The 19,385-nt window shown below is 44.2% G+C and overlaps 1 protein-coding gene across 6 annotated transcripts in view; it reads left to right on the top strand.

Annotated features, from left to right (window-relative positions):
• Positions 1 to 19,385, top strand: part of LOC138296535 (isoaspartyl peptidase/L-asparaginase-like) — a 1,292,011-nt gene that overhangs the window by 308,939 nt on the left and 963,687 nt on the right. The window lies entirely within an intron of this gene.

Raw genomic sequence — 19,385 nt, 5'->3', positions numbered from 1 at the left:
TTTTTATTCAGTTTCAAATTCCTGGACAAAGTGTACAGTTGGTGCAGAATTCCTCAAGGGTTTTCTGAATCACCGTCCATCTTCAATAAGACACTGAAAAAAGACTTAGAGTCCCTAGTACTGCCTTTCAATTCAACTCTAGTACAGTACATTGACGATTTGCTGATTGCGTCCAGGACAAAAGATGACTGTAAATATGACACAATTGCCTTACTGAATCATTTGGGAAAGAACGGACATAAAGTGTCGCCAAAGAAGCTGCAGTACTGTCAGAAAGAGGTAAAATACTTAGGACACTTGATTGAGAAAGGGTCCAGGAGAATATCAAAGGAAAGGGTGACTGCTATTTTGCAAATGAACCCTCCGACAAGCAAGAGAGATGTCAGGATGTTTTTGGGAATGGTGGGCTACTGTCGCCAGTGGATACCCAACTTCTCGATTATCTCAAAACCATTGACAAAGCTGACAGGCAAAGAGATTAAGGATGAGCTGTATACCATAGCTTTATCCAAGGAAGAGCTTGAGTCATTCATGGAATTGAGAGAGTGCATGTGCAGAGCACCAGCTTTGGGTATGCCTGATTATATGAAGCTGTTTCTACTGTTTTGTCATGAACGTGATGCTTGTTCTTTGTCTGTCTTAACACAGGTCCATGGAGGTGCAAATCACCCTGTAGCATATTTTTCAGCTACCTTGGACCCCGTCGCAGCAGCCTTACCGGTTTGCTTGCGTGCAGTTGCAGCAGTTGGTCAAAGCCTCACACAGTGTGAAGGCATAGTAATGGGACATCCCCTAACAGTAATGGTTCCGCATTCAGTTCAGATTTTGTTGACTCGAACCAAAACTCAGCACATGACAAATGCCCAACTTACCAGATATGAGACAATTATATTGCGGTCACCTAATTTTTCATTGAAGCGATGTACTGTATTGAACCCGGCAACTCTACTTCCTGTTGAGAATACCGAGATTAATAATGAAGAGGAAGTGGAGCATGATTGTCTTGAGGTAACAGAACTATGTACCAAGCCCCGACCTGATATTCAAGATATACAGATAAAGGAAAATGACTGCATTATATTTGTTGATGGATCCTGTTTGAGAGACTCAGTTGGAATGCTGAGAGCCGGTTACGCTGTATGTACCATAGCTGGTATCATCGAAGCCTCCTGGCTCGAGAAAGTGTATTCCGCACAAATGGCAGAGCTAATTGCCCTTACTAAGGCATGCCACACAGCTGAAAATCTGAGGGTCACTATCTATACTGACAGCAGATACGGATTTGGAATTGTACATGATTTTGGCCAATTGTGGTCGCAGAGAGGTTTCATGACCTCCTCTGGTTCCCCTGTGAAAAATGGTGAACAAATTAAGGATTTGTTACATGCGATTCAGTTACCTTATGAAATTGCTGTGGTGAAATGCAATGCTCACGTTAAGTCACAGGACTTTGTGTCCATGGGAAACGGCTATGCAGATCAAGTTGCGAGGTTTTGCGCATTGAACTGTATATCGTTCAAGGATCAGTGGGAATTGTTACCACAAACTGAAAATGACACATGCTTGAACCTTGCATTAAGGGTGGTCGATACATTAGATGAGCTAAAAACACTACAGGGTCGTGCTAGCAAAGAGGAAAAACTCTCCTGGCAAAGAATGCAATGTGTACAAAGAGCCGACGACTTATGGGTTTCAGAGGAGGGGAAATTGGTTTTGCCAAACAGTCTTCTGTCACAATTTGCGAGGCTCTACCATGGACAGGCTCATCTTGGGAGAGATGTAATGATCAGGTCATTCAAAATCAATTGGTTTAACCCAAAGTTCAGACATGCCGCAGAGGTTACCTGTCACAGGTGCATCATCTGTCAACAGATGAATGCCGGGAAAGGGACTGTGGTAACTCTAAGCCACATAGGGAGAGCTAGTGGTCCATTTAGCAAGATGCAAATGGATTTCATTGAAATGCCTGATTGTGGACGATTGAAGTACGTGTTGGTGATTGTGTCTGTTTTCAGACACTGGATTGAAGCTTACCCCACACGTAGAAACAACAGTCTTACAGTTGCAAAGCTGCTGCTTAGGGAACTAATACCCAGGTTTGGGTTTCCGGTCTCTATAGAATCAGATAGGGGCAGACACTTCGACAATGAGGTCATTAAGCTCTTGTGTGCCGCATTAGACATTGAACAGAAGCTGCATTGTAGCTACCGTCCCGAAGCATCAGGACTAGTAGAGCAAATGCATGGTACTTTAAAATCGAGAATGGTGAAGATGTGTGCAGCTACCAATATGAAATGGCCAGATGCATTGCCCTTAGTGCTGATGTCAATGAGGAACACCCCTGATATGAAGACAGGACTATCACCACACGAGATCCTTATGGGTAGAGCTATGAGGCTGCCTGCAGTACCTGCAAATGCTCTTGTGAATATCACGGATGATATGGTGTTGGACCACTGCAAGGGTTTGGCTGATGTGATTCGCTCTTTTTCTCACCAGGTGGAAGCTAACACATTGCCACCGATCAGTGATCCAGGTCACACCCTGCAAGCCAGTGACTGGGTGGTTGTCAAGAAGCACGTGAGAAAGTCGTGTTTGGAGTCGCGCTGGAAGGGGCCATATCAAGTAATATTGACAACAACCACTGCTGTAAAGTGTGCAGGCGTTCCAAACTGGATACATGCCAGCCACACAAAGAAGGTAACGTGTCCAACTGATGAGGAACTTGAAGTTTCCGACTCAACAGTTCCAGAGAGGGAAGTCTCAGGGTCTGAAAATAGCCAAAAGAGAACAGAGACTGCAGGAGAGCCCACTGAGAACAGCCTTGTCCCTCAAACAGTAAACGAGTTCCAGAGAGGTGACAGTGTGCCTCTCTGTAGAGTCAGCAGGAGAACTAAGTCAAGGAGAGGTTCTCCCAGAAGCAGACGGATACGGGTTAGAACTTGAACCCGTTACAGATCCAGAAGAAGAAGAAGCCGAAATAGTAGAAAGAGATCAAAGTACACCGGCATCCCCTGAGCCAGTTGCAGGTCCATCAAGAGAAAACACCATACTACAAGAGGAGGGTGCTGTTCAGCGTCCTGAAAGGACAAACAGGAGGAAGACGCATAAAGGAGATAACTGGCCAGAGAGACAGACTGCAAAAGAAAGGAGCATACCAGGTGAAACAATAACAGAAGAAACAGATACATCCAGAATAGAGGACCTGAGTGAAGGAGAACTGCAAGGTGAACGCAGACTGAAAAGAAAAAGAATCGCAAATAGAAGGTACGCAGGTCCTGAGTGGGCATATGCAACAATATCTGAATGGCAACAAGAATTCTTAGCGTTCTGTTTTGATCGAGAAGTACCGGGCCAATACTACGGTACCTGAAGTAACTCAAAGAAAAAGACTTTGTTAAATCGGAACCAGAAAAACTAAAGAAAAGAGACTTATAAATTACCGGATACAACACTGATAACCTGATTTGACTTTGAGAACCTGATTATGACAAGCTGCTAACCTGATTTGACAAAGGGGTCCTGGAGTAAGTGAAACGCTGTAAATATACGCAGAGAGAAAGAGACTTTTGTATCAAGGAAGAAAGAAAAAAAAAAAAAAGAAAAGAAAAGAAAAGAGTTTTATATCGTCAAGTTGATTGTTGTTTTGCTATCTGATTCTTTACAGACATGGCCTATAATAGAGGTAGTACCAAGAAGGGTAAGGTGTGTGGTTGGTTGAGTCTTATATTAGGTATTGTATGTGCAATAATAATTGTGGGACTGATTGTGGGAATGCCGTGGTTGGATAAGAAAGAGATTAACAATGCTTTAAAACCTGAGACTGCAACACTAACACCGTGCGAAAAGTTTGAGCAGGATGCAAAACACTTGCATGAGGGAACTAACTCAAAGGGGGAACTTTCCACTAATGTCTTCTATCGCTTGCTGAAAGAGTATGTTGAGACCATGGATGCGAAAAACTGTTATGTGTACACAAAGATTCCTTCATCAGTGCAAGAAGGGGTCACTTGCCATATCCTTCCACTAACCTACAGGATAAGTTGTAGCTTCCTATTAATAAGATTCTATAATCAAGGGCATGCGCAATATTTTTATTCAAATTTGGATGTTGTGTTTTCTTTTGTGCCTGTGATTGAGTTTCTGAACAAGCTAGCTAAGGAACATAGTATAAAATTAGTGAGAGGTTTCTTTGAACCAACGCTTATATTTGGGACAGCTTATGCACACCGCAACAATCTGACTTGCTTATTGACACCTGTAGAGAAAAGCTTTTTAGATAACACTGATGATAGATGCAAAGCATTAAAAGAAAGATTAGAAAAGGGGCTAGAGAAACGCACATATGCAAATGATTATGCTTACACTGCAATAAAGACACAAGGCAAACTAGCTATAGATGCATTACACGTAGGAAGGCTTTGTATATATAGGCCGAAATCTGAACATGACACTTTATTTGTGGGAACGAGTGAATGAAGACACGTGTTTTTTTTTCAAAGCAAATGGACATTCATGTTAAATGGACAGGATCCAGCGATCCCTGGGATCTATTACATCTGTGGACTTAATGCTTATTACCGTCTTCCTAAGGGATGGTATGGGACATGTTATTTGGGAATATTTTTTCCAAAGATTTATCAGATTGATGACTTAAAACAAATACCTAAAACGTCTGAATTACAACATGCTAGACAAAAACGAGAGACAGCGGCTGCTGTCGTTGGTGACATATTTGGAGCCATAATCCCTTCAGTAGGGGTTATCTTAAACTCCATAAAGATTCAAAAGTTGTCTACTATTGTGGATAACATGCTGACAAATTTTACAGGGGCTATACTCCTGATGGATACTGAACTTGCTGCGGAAAGAGCTATGACTCTTCAAAATCAGCTTGCTTTAGACATTCTTTTAGCAAAGAGTGGGGGGGTCTGCAAGATGCTCAACGAGCGTCATTGTTGCTCATATATACCAGATAATAGTAAAAAGATTAGAGGTATGCTTACTAACTTAAGTAAGGACAGTGTAGATTTGAAGGATTTGAAGAAACCTGGAGTGTGGGAGAAATTTGGAAAGGGAATTGCCAGAGTAGGGAGCTGGTTTAGCAATATTTGGAATGGGGTACTTGCAAAAATATTAGGGGGTCTATTAATTGTTCTGGCCTGCCTATTAGGATTATGGGGAGCATGCAAAATTAATGATAAAACTAAAAGAAATTGGACAAAGAGAAACAAAAGGAATGAGAAAAGTGAAAGGGAGAAAATGTTTAATGAAATTTGGGAGAGCTCAGACAAGGGACAAGATGTTGAAATGCGCATTATGCGTAAAGTGAAAAATTAAAGTGAAAGGTTAAAGGAAAGGTTTGTGATGACGAACGTCATCAGAGGAGGGACTGAGAGAGCGTAGCTTATATAATCTATATTAACATGAAATGTTTATGAATCAGTGTGTGATGATGCCGCATAGAAACTATAATAATAGTAATTTTGCTTAGACGTGCACTTGAATAGTGACCACGAGGAGTGGCCACCAATGTATACATAGACCAAAATGTTTATATTATGTTTAAATAAGTTTATACTACTATTCACGTTATTGAATCTGTATTGAAATCCTCATACCCCTTAAGTTAGCATGAGCCGAAGCTTAGCTGCCCTGGCTCTCATATTAAATGCATTTTTCTATTTTTCAGTGTGCTGACTCACAAGGGGACATGACCTTGCTTGTTCTTTTTCTTCAAACTTGGAAGATGAATGTAACCATGTTAGATCCGTTCTCATCACTTTCTCTTGTTTACAGAATAAATGATAAAAGTAAATTTAAACAGTGTAGATTAATGTAATTTACAAGGTCATTCAAACCGGTGAAGACAATGGAACTGCTGACCAAAAGATGTGCAAAGAATTACAGAAGGATGCAATCAGACCGGACGTACCACCTCTGAAGACGTCAATTACGAAGACCAATCAAAGACTTGTAAGATAATATGGGGTGAAGAGGAGGATTACCTAATGTGTATTTTGATAGGTTAAAGATAGTGGGGTATAATAGATGACCAATAGAATTTTGGGGGAATGTACAACGAAAAAGGGATAAAAACCCATGTCACGGGGAGTCATTTAGAATTAGGTAGGGAATGCTATTGATTTTATCCAGAAACTCTGTCACTCTGTTTGGTGACTTATTGCTTTACTTAAAACCATCCTCGCCCTTAGAATTGTCCATTTTACACTTTACCTCCTTATGAGGAAAGTGCCCTTTTGCATCGGAGCTGAGTTCTGACTGATGGCGATTTGACTGAAGTCCTGAGGACGAAGACTGAACCTGTGCGCTGACCTAAACTTTGGAGGGTAATTATGACAATGCGATTGTGATTTGTCTGTTTGCTTTTCCTTTCTAGGTACCAACTGCTTGGTTTTGACAGAGACCTTAGCTAGATGTTTTCCAAATTGGTGTTCTAAATTGTTTTGCATGAAGCCCAACATGCGAATTGTTAGAAATTGGGTTTTTGGTTGGCAGTCAGGTCACCCTCTGTCCAAGCAAAAACCCTCACTCTAGTCAGGGTAAGTCACACACAATCCAAGATTATCCTGTGCCCACCCTCTGGTAGCTTGACACGAGCAGTCAGGCTTAATTTAGAAGGCAATGTGTAAAGTATTTGTGCAATAAATCATACAATGCCACCATGTAGCACCACAAAAATACACCACACAGTGTTTAGAAAAATATATAATATTTATCAGGATAATTGTAGGTCAAAATGAATAAAGTTGCAATGTGAATTTGTAGAAATATCACTGAAAAGTGATATAAAGTGTCTTAAGTCTTTAAAAAGCAAACAAAGGGGGTTATTCTAACTTTGGAGGAGGTGTTAATCCGTCCCAAAAGTGACGGAAAAGTGACGGATTTACCACCAGCCGTATTACGAGTCCATTATATCCTATGGAACTCGTAATACGGCTGGTGGTATATCCGTCACTTTACCGTCACTTTTGGGACGGATTAACACTCCTCCAAAGTTAGAATAACCCCCAAAGTCTCTTTGGAGCACAAAGTACCTGGTTTGGAGTGGAAAATCTCCTCAGAGGGCCACAGAAGAAGAGATACATGGAAAAATGGTGTGTGCGTCGATTTCTCCCCAGCACACACGGACTTGCGTCGTTATTTTTCACGCGGGGAAGTCGTGCGTCTTTTTCCGTCGCGCGGACAGTCTCTTTCTGTGGATCGCGGGGATTACCAGATGTCCCGGGTCTGTGCGTGGATTCTCCTGCTTGTTTTCTGGCTGCGCGTCATTCTGCGGGCTGCGCATCGAAGTTTCGCTCTCACGGCAGTGTCGCGCCGATTTCTCCTTTGGAGGTCGGGCGGCGTTATCCTTGCGAGGCCGTGCGTCGAAGTTCCGGTCGTCCCGAAGGCGTCACTTCGATCAGCGTCGGTGTGCACCGTTTTTCTCGCCGCGGAACAAGCTCTGCTTCAGGGAACAGGAGGCAAGCTCTATCCAAGCCCTTGGGGAGCACTTTCACAGCCAGACAAGAGTTCAGCAAGGCAGCAGGGCAACAGCAAGGGAGCAGTCCTTTGTAGAAAGCAGCCAGGTGAGTCCTTTAGGCAGCCAGGCAGTTCTTCTTGTCAGGATGCAGGTTCTGGTTCAGGTTTCTTCTCTAGCAAGTGTCTGATGAGGTAGGGCAGAGGCCCTGTTTTATACCCAAATGTGCCTTTGAAGTGGGGGGGACTTCAAAGAGTGGCTAAGAAGTGCACCAGGTCCCCTTTCAGTCCAATCCTGTCTGCCAGGGTCCCAGTAGGGGGTGTGGCAGTCCTTTGTGTGAGAGCAGGCTCTCCACCCTCACAGCCCAGGAAGACCCATTCAAAATGTAGATGTATGCAAGTGAGGCTGAGTACCCTGTGTTTGGGGTGTGTCTGAGTGAATGCACAAGGAGCTGTCAACCAAGCCCAGCCAGACATGGATTGTAAGGCACATTTCAACCCAAATGGCATCACCCGGAAATGGTAATGGCACTCAGTGGTTGAAAATGCAGATCTCTCTTTAGCCCCCTCAGTCAGGGCGATCTGCCAGTACGCTGAAGTAAGATCAAACGTACTCAGGAACTTGGCAGCGCCCATTCTGTCAACGAGCTCATCAGCTCGGGGATGGGGTGAGCATCAGTCCGTGTGACTGAGTTGAGACCCTGGTAGTCCACACAGAACCGGAGTTCTGGCTTCGCACCTGGGGAAGTAGCCTTAGGGACCAACACCACCGGGCTGGCCCAAGGACTACTGGATTTCTCGATAACCCCTAAAGCTAACATCTTGGAGACCTCCTCCTTGATGCTGGCCTTCACCTTATCAGATAACCTGTAAATTTTGTTCTTCACAGGGAGACTGTCACCTGTGTCAATGTCATGAACACAGAGGTGGGTCAGTCCAGGAGTAAGGGAGAACAGGGGGGAGAACTGCTCCAACAGCTCATAGCAGTCTCCTTTCTGGTTTAGAGTCAGGGAGTCAGAGAGAATGACCCCTTTCACTGACCCATCACCTTCTTGGGCAGATAGGAGGTCGGGGAGAGGTTCACTCTCCTCTTCCATTCCTTCATCCGTGACCAGAAGCATGTTGACCTCAGACCTCTCAAAATGAGCCTTTAGTCGGTTGACATGGAGCACCCTTACGGGGTTCTTAGGGGTTTGGAGGTCCACTAGGTAAGTGGCCTCCCCTTTCCGCTCCTTTACTTCAAATGGGCCAGACCAGCGGTCCTGGAGAGCTCTAGGCTCTACTGGCTCCATTACCCACACTTTGTCTCCAGGTTGAAACTCTACCAGGGTGGCCTTCTGGTCATACCAGCGTTTCATTACCTCTTGACTGACCTCAAGGTTACTTTGGGCCTCTTTCCAGAAGCGGTTCATCTGGTTGCGGAGGGCCAACATGTAGCTGACCACATCCTGAGGGGGCGCCTTTGGAGCTTTCTCCAACCCCTCCTTGACAATGCTTAAGGGTCCCCTGACAGGGTACCCATAGAGAAGCTCAAAGGGACTGAACCCCACCCCCCTCTGGGGGACCTCTCTGTAAGCAAAGAGAAGGCATGGTAAGAGGACGTCCGACTTACGCCTCATGGCCTCAGGGAGGCCACCAATCATGCCTTTCAAGGTCTTGTTGAATCTCTCCACAAGACCATTATATTGGGGGTGATAGGGTGTAGTGAACTTGTAGTTTACACCACACGCATCCCACAGAGACTTCATGTATGCAGACATGAAGTTAGTGCCTCTGTCACACACTATCACCTTTGGGAATCCCACACGGGTAAATATCCCCATCAGAGTTCTGGTCACCACCGGTGCAGTTACGGTCCTCAGAGGGATTGCCTCTGGGTAACGGGTGGCATGGTCCACCAAAACCAGGATGAACCTCTCGGTCAGCCATGAACCGTGTGGTCATGCAGACCCACTCAGGTAACCCTAACATCTCCAGGTGAGATCTGAGCTCTACTTCTTTCCAAGCAGTATGCTCAAGATCATTGCCTAACAGACAATCTACAGGCATGGCAGGACTCACAGCTACTTTCAGAGTACCAGAGACCCCCCCCCCCCCACTCAAAGGGAACCAGAACCACCAGTAGGTGACTCTCACGATTGTCAGCGACTATGACCTGGTGGAATGTATTAGGGACTATCTGCTCTGTTGACACCAGCTGACTCTTGATAGTAGTCATACTGGCTCCTGTGTCAAGCAGAGCCTCCACCTTCTGCCCATCAATGGTGACCCACTGCCTGTACGTGGAAGTATTTTGGGGCATGTGGGCTTTGGGCACCATCTCTCCTTCTCCCAGGGACACTAGGGAAATCTCTACCTGTTCCCCAAAGCTATCTGGGTCCATCTCCCCCCCAAGCGCTACACTAGTCTACCCAGGTGTCTGTCCGGTAGTGGACAGTGTCCTCTTGGAGCACTGGGGGTCGCCTTTATAGTGACCATACTGGTAACACTCCATGCATTTGGGGTTGGATTTCCCTGACCTATCATACGTCCCTGGCTTTTTCCAAAATCTGGAAAAGGAATGGTTGCCAACCCCTCCCTGGGAATTCTTTTGGGGGCCTTTTGAGAGTTCCTTATCTGTAAGTTTATCTCCCCCCTCTTTCTTCTGTTGGGAACCCTGATCACCTTTGTGGGTGTCCCCCCAGGTACCTTTTTTGGACACTCTGGTGCTAACCCAGAGGTCCGCCTCCTCAGCAAGCTTCCTGGGATCAGTCAGCTTACTATCTACCAAGTGCTGGCGCAACTCTGTGTAGGTAACATTGAGTATATGCTCTCTCAGAATCAAGTCATATAGTCCTTTGTAATTATCTACTTTCTTGCCCCGCACCCATCCATTCAGTGCTTTACTGGAAAAGTCAAAGAAATCTACCCATGTTTGTGTGGTTTGTTTGGTGCTGTCCCTGAACCTCTGACGGTATCCCTCAGGGATCAGCCCAAACTTGGCAAGTAAAGTGGCTTTCTGAAGTGGGTATGTGTTTTGATCCTCCGGTTGATCCAATGTGAGAAGTGTGTCCCTCCCCAATGGCGGCACATAACCCCACGTAGCTACCCCCCATTGCCCTTCAGGAACCTCATGAGCCCTTAGTGCAACTTCATAAGCAGCTAACCATTTATCAATGTCATCTCCCACCACAAAACTGGGCATCACATTTTTGGGTATACGAACCTTCTTTTCTCCAGCAGGTCCTGTCTGTATGCTGCCACCATTATTGCTGGATTCAGACTGTCTCGCCTTGATCTCCAGCTCCTTGAGACTCAGTTCATGAGCCAACAATAGTTTCTTTTCAGCCAAAGCTCTTTCAGCTTCCACCTGTTTGGCTGCTCTTTCAGCTTCAGCTTGTTTGGCTGCCCTTTCATCTTCAATATGTTTGGCTGCTCTTTCAGCCTCAGCTTGCTTGGCTTCTCTCTCTGCCCTTCTTTCCTACTGTTGAGCCTCAATTTTCAGTTTTGCCATTTACAATTGGAACTCCCGTTCCTCTCTCCTTTCCTCTGCGGTCAGGCTTTGCACAGAGACACTGCTCCCTGGTCTGGAAGGGGGCGCAATTGCAGTGGTAACACCATCCACAGATAGCAACAAATCCTCTGAGGGGCCATTTTCTGGATCCTCTTCATCATCATCCTCTTCTAAATGGCCTTCTGCCCAGGCCCTCAGCGCGACTTGAAAGCCCTCCTTTTTGGAGGCCCCTTGGGTGGGTGCCCTCATTGCCCTGCAGAACCCTTTTAGTTGTTTGACCGTATATGTATCCAACAGGACTAGGTCAAAGTCTCCTATCTGACACCCAGTCAGAGACATGTTGAGTGAGGATTTCGTTTTTGAAAATTGTCAGGAAAAAAAAACGAATTTGCAAAAAGAGATAAAAATCAAGTTGACCTTCAACTGTGGGTAGGTATTGAAATACTTAGCTACTGTATGTCACTGCACAAATACAAGTCCTATCCTCACCGCTGATCACCAATGTTAGAAATGGGGTTTTTGGTTGGCAGTCAGTTTACCCTCTGTCCAAGCAAAAACCCTCACTCTAGTCAGGGTAAGTCACACACAATCCAAGATTATCCTGTGCCCACCCTCTGGTAGCTTGGCACGAGCAGTCAGGCTTAACTTAGAAGGCAATGTGTAAAGTATTTGTGCAATAAATCATAAAATACTACTATATAGCACCACAAAAATACACCACACAGTGTTTAGAAAAATATATAATATTTATCAGGATAATTGTAGGTCAAAACGAATAAAGTTGCAATGTGAATTTGTAGAGATATCACTGAAAAGTGATATAAAGTGTCTTAAGTCTTTAAAAAGCAAACAAAGTCTCTTTCAAGCACAAAGTACCTGGTTTGGAGTGGAAAATCTCCTCAGAGGGCCACAGAAGAAGAGATACGTGGAAAAATGGTGTATGCGTCAATTTCTCCCCAGCACACATGGACTTGCGTCGTTATGTTTCACGCGGGGAAGTCATGCGTCATTTTGCGGTGCGCGGACAGTCTCTTTCTGTGGATCGCGGGGATTACCAGATGTCCCGGGTCTGTGCATGGATTCTCCTGCTTGCTTTCCGGCTGCGCGTCGTACTGCGGGGCTGCGCGTCAAAGTTTCGCTCTCACAGCAGGCGTCGCGTCGATTTCTCCTCTGGAGGTCGGGCGGCGTTGTCCTTGCGAGGCCGTGCGTCGAAGTTCCGGTCGTCCCGAAGGCGTCACGTCGATCAGCGTCGGTGTGCAGCGTTTTTCTCGCCGCGGAACAAGCTGTGCGTCAAAAATTTCGCCGCACGAAGCGTCAAAGTGAAAAAGAGAAGTCTTTTTGGTCCTGAGACTTCAGGGAACAGGAGGCAAGCTCTATCCAAGCCCTTGGGGAGCACTTTCACAGCCAGACAAGAGTTCAGCAAGGCAGCAGGGCAACAGCAAGGCAGCAGTCCTTTGTAGAAAGCAGTCAGGTGAGTCCTTTAGGCAGCCAGGCAGTTCTTCTTGGCAGGATGCAGGTTCTGGTTCAGGTTTCTTCTCCAGCAAGTGTCTGATGAGGTAGGGCAGAGGCCCTGTTTTATACCCAAATGTGCCTTTGAAGTGGGGGAGACTTCAAAGAGTGGCAAAGAAGTGCACCAGGTCCCCTTTCAGTCCAATCCTGTCTGCCAGGGTCCCAGTAGGGGGTGTGGCAGTCCTTTGTGTGAGAGCAGGCCCTCTACCCTCCCAGCCTAGGAAGACCCATTCAAAATGTAGATGTATGCAAGTGAGGCTGAGTACCCTGTGTTTGGGGTGTGTCTGAGTGAATGCACAAGGAGCTGTCAACCAAGCCCACCCAGACGTGGATTGTAAGGCACAGAAAGATTTAAGTACAAAGAAATACTCACTTTCTAAAAGTGGCATTTCTAGAATAGTAATATTAAATCCAACTTCACCAGTCAGCAGGATTTGGTATTACTATTCTGGCCATACTAAATATGACCTTCCTACTCCTTTCAGATCAGCAGCTACCACTTCAATACTGTATGAGGGCAGCCCCAATGTTAGCCTTTGAAGGGAGCAGGCCTCACAGTAGTGCAAAACGAATTTAGGAGTTTTACACCACCAGGACATGTAAACTACACAGGTACATGTCCTACCTTTCCCCCACACAGCAGCCTTCTCTAGGAGTTACCTAGGGCACACATTAGAGGTGACTTATATGTGGAGAAAGGGGAGGTTTAGGCTTGGCAAGTACTTTTAAATGCCAAGTCGAGGTGTCAGTGAAACTGCACACACAGGCCATGCAATGGCAGGCCTGAGACACGGAAAAGGGGCTACTTAAGTGGGTGGCACAACCAGTGCTGCAGGCCTACTAGTAGCATTTAATCTACCGGCCCTAGGCACATATAGTGCACATTACTAGAGACTTCTAAGTAAATTAAATAGTCCAATCAGGTATGATCCAAGATAACCATGTTTAAAGGGAGAGAGCATATGCACTTTAGCACTGGTTTGCAGTGGTAAAGTGCGCAGAGTCTAAAAGCCAGCAAAAACAGTGTCCAAAAAGTGGAGGGAGGCAGGCAAAAAGTTAGGGGTGACCACCATAAGGCTGTCAGGTCTAACACGAATGCTAATCAGTGGTTAGGACAGGTGTTCACCAAACTGACGCAAATAGACAAACGACCGAGATTATACTTTGTTGAACTGACGCGTTATTGACACTCTGCTAAATTGATCTATGTTCACGCCGTGTTATGTTCTGATGTTTGTGATTCTCGCTTTAATGAAAGCTTACCGAACTTGCCATATCGTGACTATGCTATTATGTTTCTCGGTGTTGAGATTAACGCATTTGCTGTTAGACTGTAATTAATAGGGAATAAAACTCATAAAATTCTACTAAACAAGGTGTGATTATTCATGGCTGAAAGGTCATGGTAGCGTCTTTGAATTGATTAATGACTTTGACTAAAGTGAAATGCATTGTGGTGATAAATATTGATGAAATTATTGATGTATTGATTGATATATTGATTAACTATCTCGTCCTAAGGTGTCTCTCAACTGGGTCAAAAGATTCATTGGCCTAAAACGAGTCCTGATGTGTGATAAATTATCATAAAGGGACGCGTCATCAATGCTTTTACAAAAACTGAACGTTTGGTGCAAGACTCCTGCCTTTGAAGAGGCTACACCTCCAAATGTTTTGTTATTCAAAACAAAAATGGAGTTTATTTATGGAAAACAAATAAGTAATGACCCTGACACTCCTGCCAGAGAAAACTTGACGATCATGATCAGAGTAACAGAAAAAAGAAATCGGGAATTCTGATGTCTTTCCCGTGGTATCTCTTACTCTAGCCGTCATTGCAGGTATAGGTGCTATCTATCACACATGATAAATAATAATAACATGGGGTACGTTATTTATCTACTGTGATAAATAGCACCTATTACGATTTGTTGGGGACTAACATGCGGCTTTTGGTGTTTAACACACCAAAATATTCATGATACTGTAAATTAGGGATGGTTTTCCATTGTTAACTGTTGTCGGGTTTGACCTGCCAAAATTTAACAATTGTCGAGTTATTTAACACATCAGATAATTAATTATCTGCTGCATTAAATGCCAAACGACTCATATTCCAACCTTTGCATAAGCAGGGGATCATTCACAGGTCAATATTTACCACCCAACTTGTAATCAGGGCCCCTGATGGGCCATCAGAGAAAGCTTTCCCATGGCAGAGCTGGGTGGGGTGGCATCAGCGTTGGAAAACCTAGGGTTTGGCAGCCAGGGTACGCCATCACTTTTCTGGCACATTACCCTGCCTGCCAAACTCTAAATTAGATATTTCTCAGTGATATCTCAAAACAAAAGACTGCTCTTCTTTCCTCTTGGGCTCCGCAAACCATAAATAGGTACGTTTTATGACTTGAGACAAAAAATGGGCTGTCAATCCCAGCTTCTTAAAATGAAAATATGTAGTTATGGCTGTCTTATTCTTAATGGAACGTCGAAAACACATTGAACATTCCCTTTTCTACAGGCTTGTAAGATATCCACTCTCACTTCTCAATCCTCTCTAGATAGTCACTTGCACTGTGCCCCCCTCTGTATAAACATGTATTTCATTTAAAAATAAAACTACTTGACTCTGCTGAATTCTGTCCAAATTTATCTAATCCAGCCATTTTCACTTTCTATTACCTATCTCTTTACTCTCTTCTCCTTTCTCGCTGAATACCAGCCACAGAATCTCCTCTGAATACTCTCACAGCTGGCGTTCTAGACTACTAGTTCAGCTAATCTAAATATCCAATTGCTTTTTCCCAGGCTCCGACTAAACAACTTCACCCGAAACATGGGTCAGCTCTACTTTCCTGAGCCTAAAGTGTTTCTTATAAAGTTTTTGGTCCCCAAGGCATGTAACTCACTTTCGCAGAAGAAATTAAACTGAAACCTCGTGTGACTCATAGCTGCCAAGTTTCATATTGCTTATGTGTGACATCATAATTCTTGAGGAAGTTTATGTGTGACATTCTATGCCACAGGCGTGACACTGAGTGAAACTTAATTGAAATTAAATCAATGCGGAAAAATCCCTGTAAACATAAATATTAGGAATCACACCACAAATGAAGCCCTAAAGTAACTGGCTCTTTTTTTTCAAATGTACTTGCAATGAGGCAATGTTGCAAACTGGTGCCATATTGCAATTGAATTTAAAGTTACTTGCACTGCAGAGAGCAGGGACCACCAACCATCAGCCTCATACAACAGCTCAGTGTAAGTGCTGAGTTTTGGTGGCTTTCTCAGCTTGCTGACAAATAGGTTTCGTCACTGGCGGCACATACAGAACAACTGTTTCTGAGGCCCTGCAAAGTTTCCCAGGTCCATTCGTGATGAGCTGCTCCAGTCCTGTTTTTTTCTTTGGATTCTAGGACTTGTAGTCTTGTTTATTGAATCATGAAATAGGACCACAAGCCCAACAATTGAAACAAAAAAAATACCCTGAACTGAACCAACACATCACACATGGACATGGGAAACTTGGCAGCTATGCTTCCGAGAGTAGAGCCTCTCTCCAAACTGCGTGACAAAATGTGCCGGTGCAAGAATGCAAGAATGACTAACAATTTGCATTAGTCTGTCCCGTGATGCATGGCCCTTGGCAGGGCTGGTGACTCACTCTCTCAGGAGAATATAACCTGACATTTTGGAGACTAACTATTAGTGTTTCGTTACTGAACCTATATTTATGAGCTTAGTAGATGAGCTAAATTTGAATATTCAGTGATATCTCTGAGCTATAATAACATAAAGCATCTTGCTTTACTCTGTTTGGATGCCTATTAGGGCTGTGTTTTTTAAACTGATTTAAGTACTTTTCTCTACTGGTTAATGCAGTATTATATCAAACCCCTTAGGTTTGTATACTATTATCACACAACATATTTTTTAGTACTATTCAATTGTCGTGAACGTAGGAGTACAATATCTAATTATTCCAGGATCAATATTAGGCTATCTGTTAGGTTGAAGTGTGCCTCGTACGCCGAAATATAAATTAAATGTGCCATTTTTAATGAGCATAAACTGCATACATAAAACTACAGCAGCACTGCAGAGCTCTGAAGTTGAACATCAAGAACCTGAAACATAAAACACCTTGCCCCTAAACCCATGCTTACAGCATTCTAAATCCTACTGCTGTATTGCAACATAGGCACCTAGGCGGCACTAGACATAACCGTCCCTTAGTCATCAATACAGCTGCGAACAAGGACGTAACACTGACGATTTTCTTCAGTTGAATGCACTGTGTGGTTTTCTATCTACTTGTCTTGCACTAGGGATGATGAAAATTGGCATTCTGTTTCACCTGTCGGCCTAGAGGAGGCAAATACCCACATTACCTTTTTGATCCACAACATTTTATATCAAAGTGTTTTACTTTTGGGTTAAATGCTATAGGCCTGTTTCGCAACCTGCATTTGTATGCACTGGGTATGTCAAGTAGAGAGGATCGGACGCTGATCCCGGCAAATAAAAGACTAGCAGAGTCTCGGGGCCCATAATTAGCCGGTCCTCAAATTCCAGACTTGATCGTTTCGGATCTGGAAACAGCGACCTTGACCATCAGTCCAGCCCCACCCGACCACATATGTCAGCAGGGTGTAAGCAGAAAAAGCACCCCATGGCTGAAGAAAAAAAAACTCCCCCCGCTTGCTGTCAGCTCCTCCCACCCATGCATGTTCAAGAGAAAAAGCCCTGGAAGCATTTACCACTTACTCCAAGCATGGGGTAAATGTTCACAGATTTGGGAGTGTTCTTTTCATTCGAAGAAGGAAAATGCTTAACTGGGCACTTCCAGAAGCCACGTTATTCCCCATTCCAGGGAAAACTGCTTATAATCCACTGTGAGAAAGGCACGCTTTCAGCATATTCACCCAATGTTTCTGACCGATACTGGTGGTGACTGACCCTGACTGTACCCTGGACTCTGCTAGACAGGCCCAGGGCAAGTGCTCTGAATAAATGTTATGTGGTCAAAAGGTACAATGTTATAATTCCAGTTGGCAATGACAGACTCTGTAAACCCCTAGTAGATACTAGGGCAAGGGGAATTTAAACTACCTATAAGTCCCTAATATATAATAGGGCAGGGAAGTTTAGAGGCTCAGTAGATTTCCTGCACTGGATTGCACAATACTGTGGTGCCTGCAGTCATTTTCAAAGGCAGTCCTGCCTTGGAGACTATCTTTAAAAAGTAAAATGTGTGCAAATTCAACTTTGGGATTTAAGGTACTTCCCAAGTGATAAACTACCTTATGTTTACATATGCATCATCACCAGGTTCTGCCCTAGATGCCCAGGGGTGGGGTGTCATGTAACTATAAGCAGGGACATTATTATAAATTATAAATTATATATCCTGGTGAGGGAACAAATGCACCCTTCATTTTTCCTCTTTGTAGATGCTTAGGGCCATGTGCGGGCCGTTTGCGACAAGAAAAAAGCATTTTGCGATGTAAAGACCATATTTAGCGATTCAGTAATATTTACAGAATCGCTAAAAGGGTATGCGAGTTGCAATCAGGAAGGGGCGTTCCCTTCATAATTGCGAGTCGCAGTGTGATGTGTAATTGTTTTGTTACTGTGAATGCGGTCACAAAACAATTGCAGTTTGCACAAATTTCAAATTGGTTCTAACCCGTTTGCAAATGGGAAGCGGTCCCCAGGGGATCCCTTCCCCTTTGTGAATGGGAGCGAAGGGCCAGGAAGGAGGCTGGGTAAATCAAGCTGAGGCTTCAAAAGTAAGCCAGTCAGAAAGGAATGCAGCCAGGCCTGCCATCTCACCCTGTACCCTAAGTTAAGCCTGCCTGCTTGTTGCCAAACTACCATGGGTTGGGCCAGTGGCTTATGTTTTGAGACCTTGACTGAGCCTAACACTGCCTGGGGGCATTATTGCGAGTGGTCGGTGCATACTTACCTCTACTAATAACCAGCCTCCAACATTCACATTAAGTCAGAGGGAGATACCATCCAGTATGGTAAATTGTCATTCCAGTATTCCCTGTGGTGATGATAACAGGGAAATCATAATAGGGCCCTTAGTGGCAAATGTGGCAGGGGGAGAGGGAGAGTGGTTGGAAGAAAGGGTAGACTTACTTCTAAACAACAGGGGCATAGGGAACAGTAAGGAGGGGTTTAGAGAGGCTTAGGGAGGGGTCTAGGAAAGTATGTGCATCCATCCACAAAAGAGTAAGCCCATTCATATTTGCAAACTGCCCTTTTGCGGTGGCAATCTCTTTATGATATGCTGCCTAAGCTTGAACTTTTAGTGACACATATACAACATTGCAATGCTAATAAAGAGTCTTAGATATGTCTTTGATATGTAGATAATTGTTGTTGCTTTTCTCTGGCAGTAGCACTGAATGCAGATAGTCTATGTGGATTCTCACCTGACCTTCTAACCTGCACCACTATTATCCTAAAGGTCTTTGCTTCCACACAAATACATATCTGTTCCCCATCTATTTATGCGTAATGCTTTACATCATCATACAACATTCCTTGAAAGCCAGACCTATTGGCATTGACAAGGTTTGTTGGAAGTAGGAACTTCCACCCGTACATTTGGCTCCACTCCCTGTTCTGTTATTGATATAGCTCTACCCTTCCAGGTAAACAGGCTATTTATAAACTATATGGTTGATATGAAAAACATCCCTTTGTAAGGCACATCAATCACATACCAGCCAGGCCCACATTATATGTTTGCACCAAGCGGACAAAACAAAAAGGCACAGTTTTATAGTAGCGTCTTCAGAGACTGGGCTAAAATTGTGCAAGTGAACTTCCACCTTGTGAGGAGGTTCACTTGTGTATATTCCAGTTGCTAGAGGAAAACACCAAGAGGGCA

The sequence above is a fragment of the Pleurodeles waltl genome, chromosome 5 (assembly GCF_031143425.1).
Source record: "Pleurodeles waltl isolate 20211129_DDA chromosome 5, aPleWal1.hap1.20221129, whole genome shotgun sequence".
Taxonomy (NCBI): domain Eukaryota; kingdom Metazoa; phylum Chordata; class Amphibia; order Caudata; family Salamandridae; genus Pleurodeles; species Pleurodeles waltl.
Note: the sequence above shows the minus strand (reverse complement) of the source record. Positions and strands in the feature narration are given on the sequence as shown.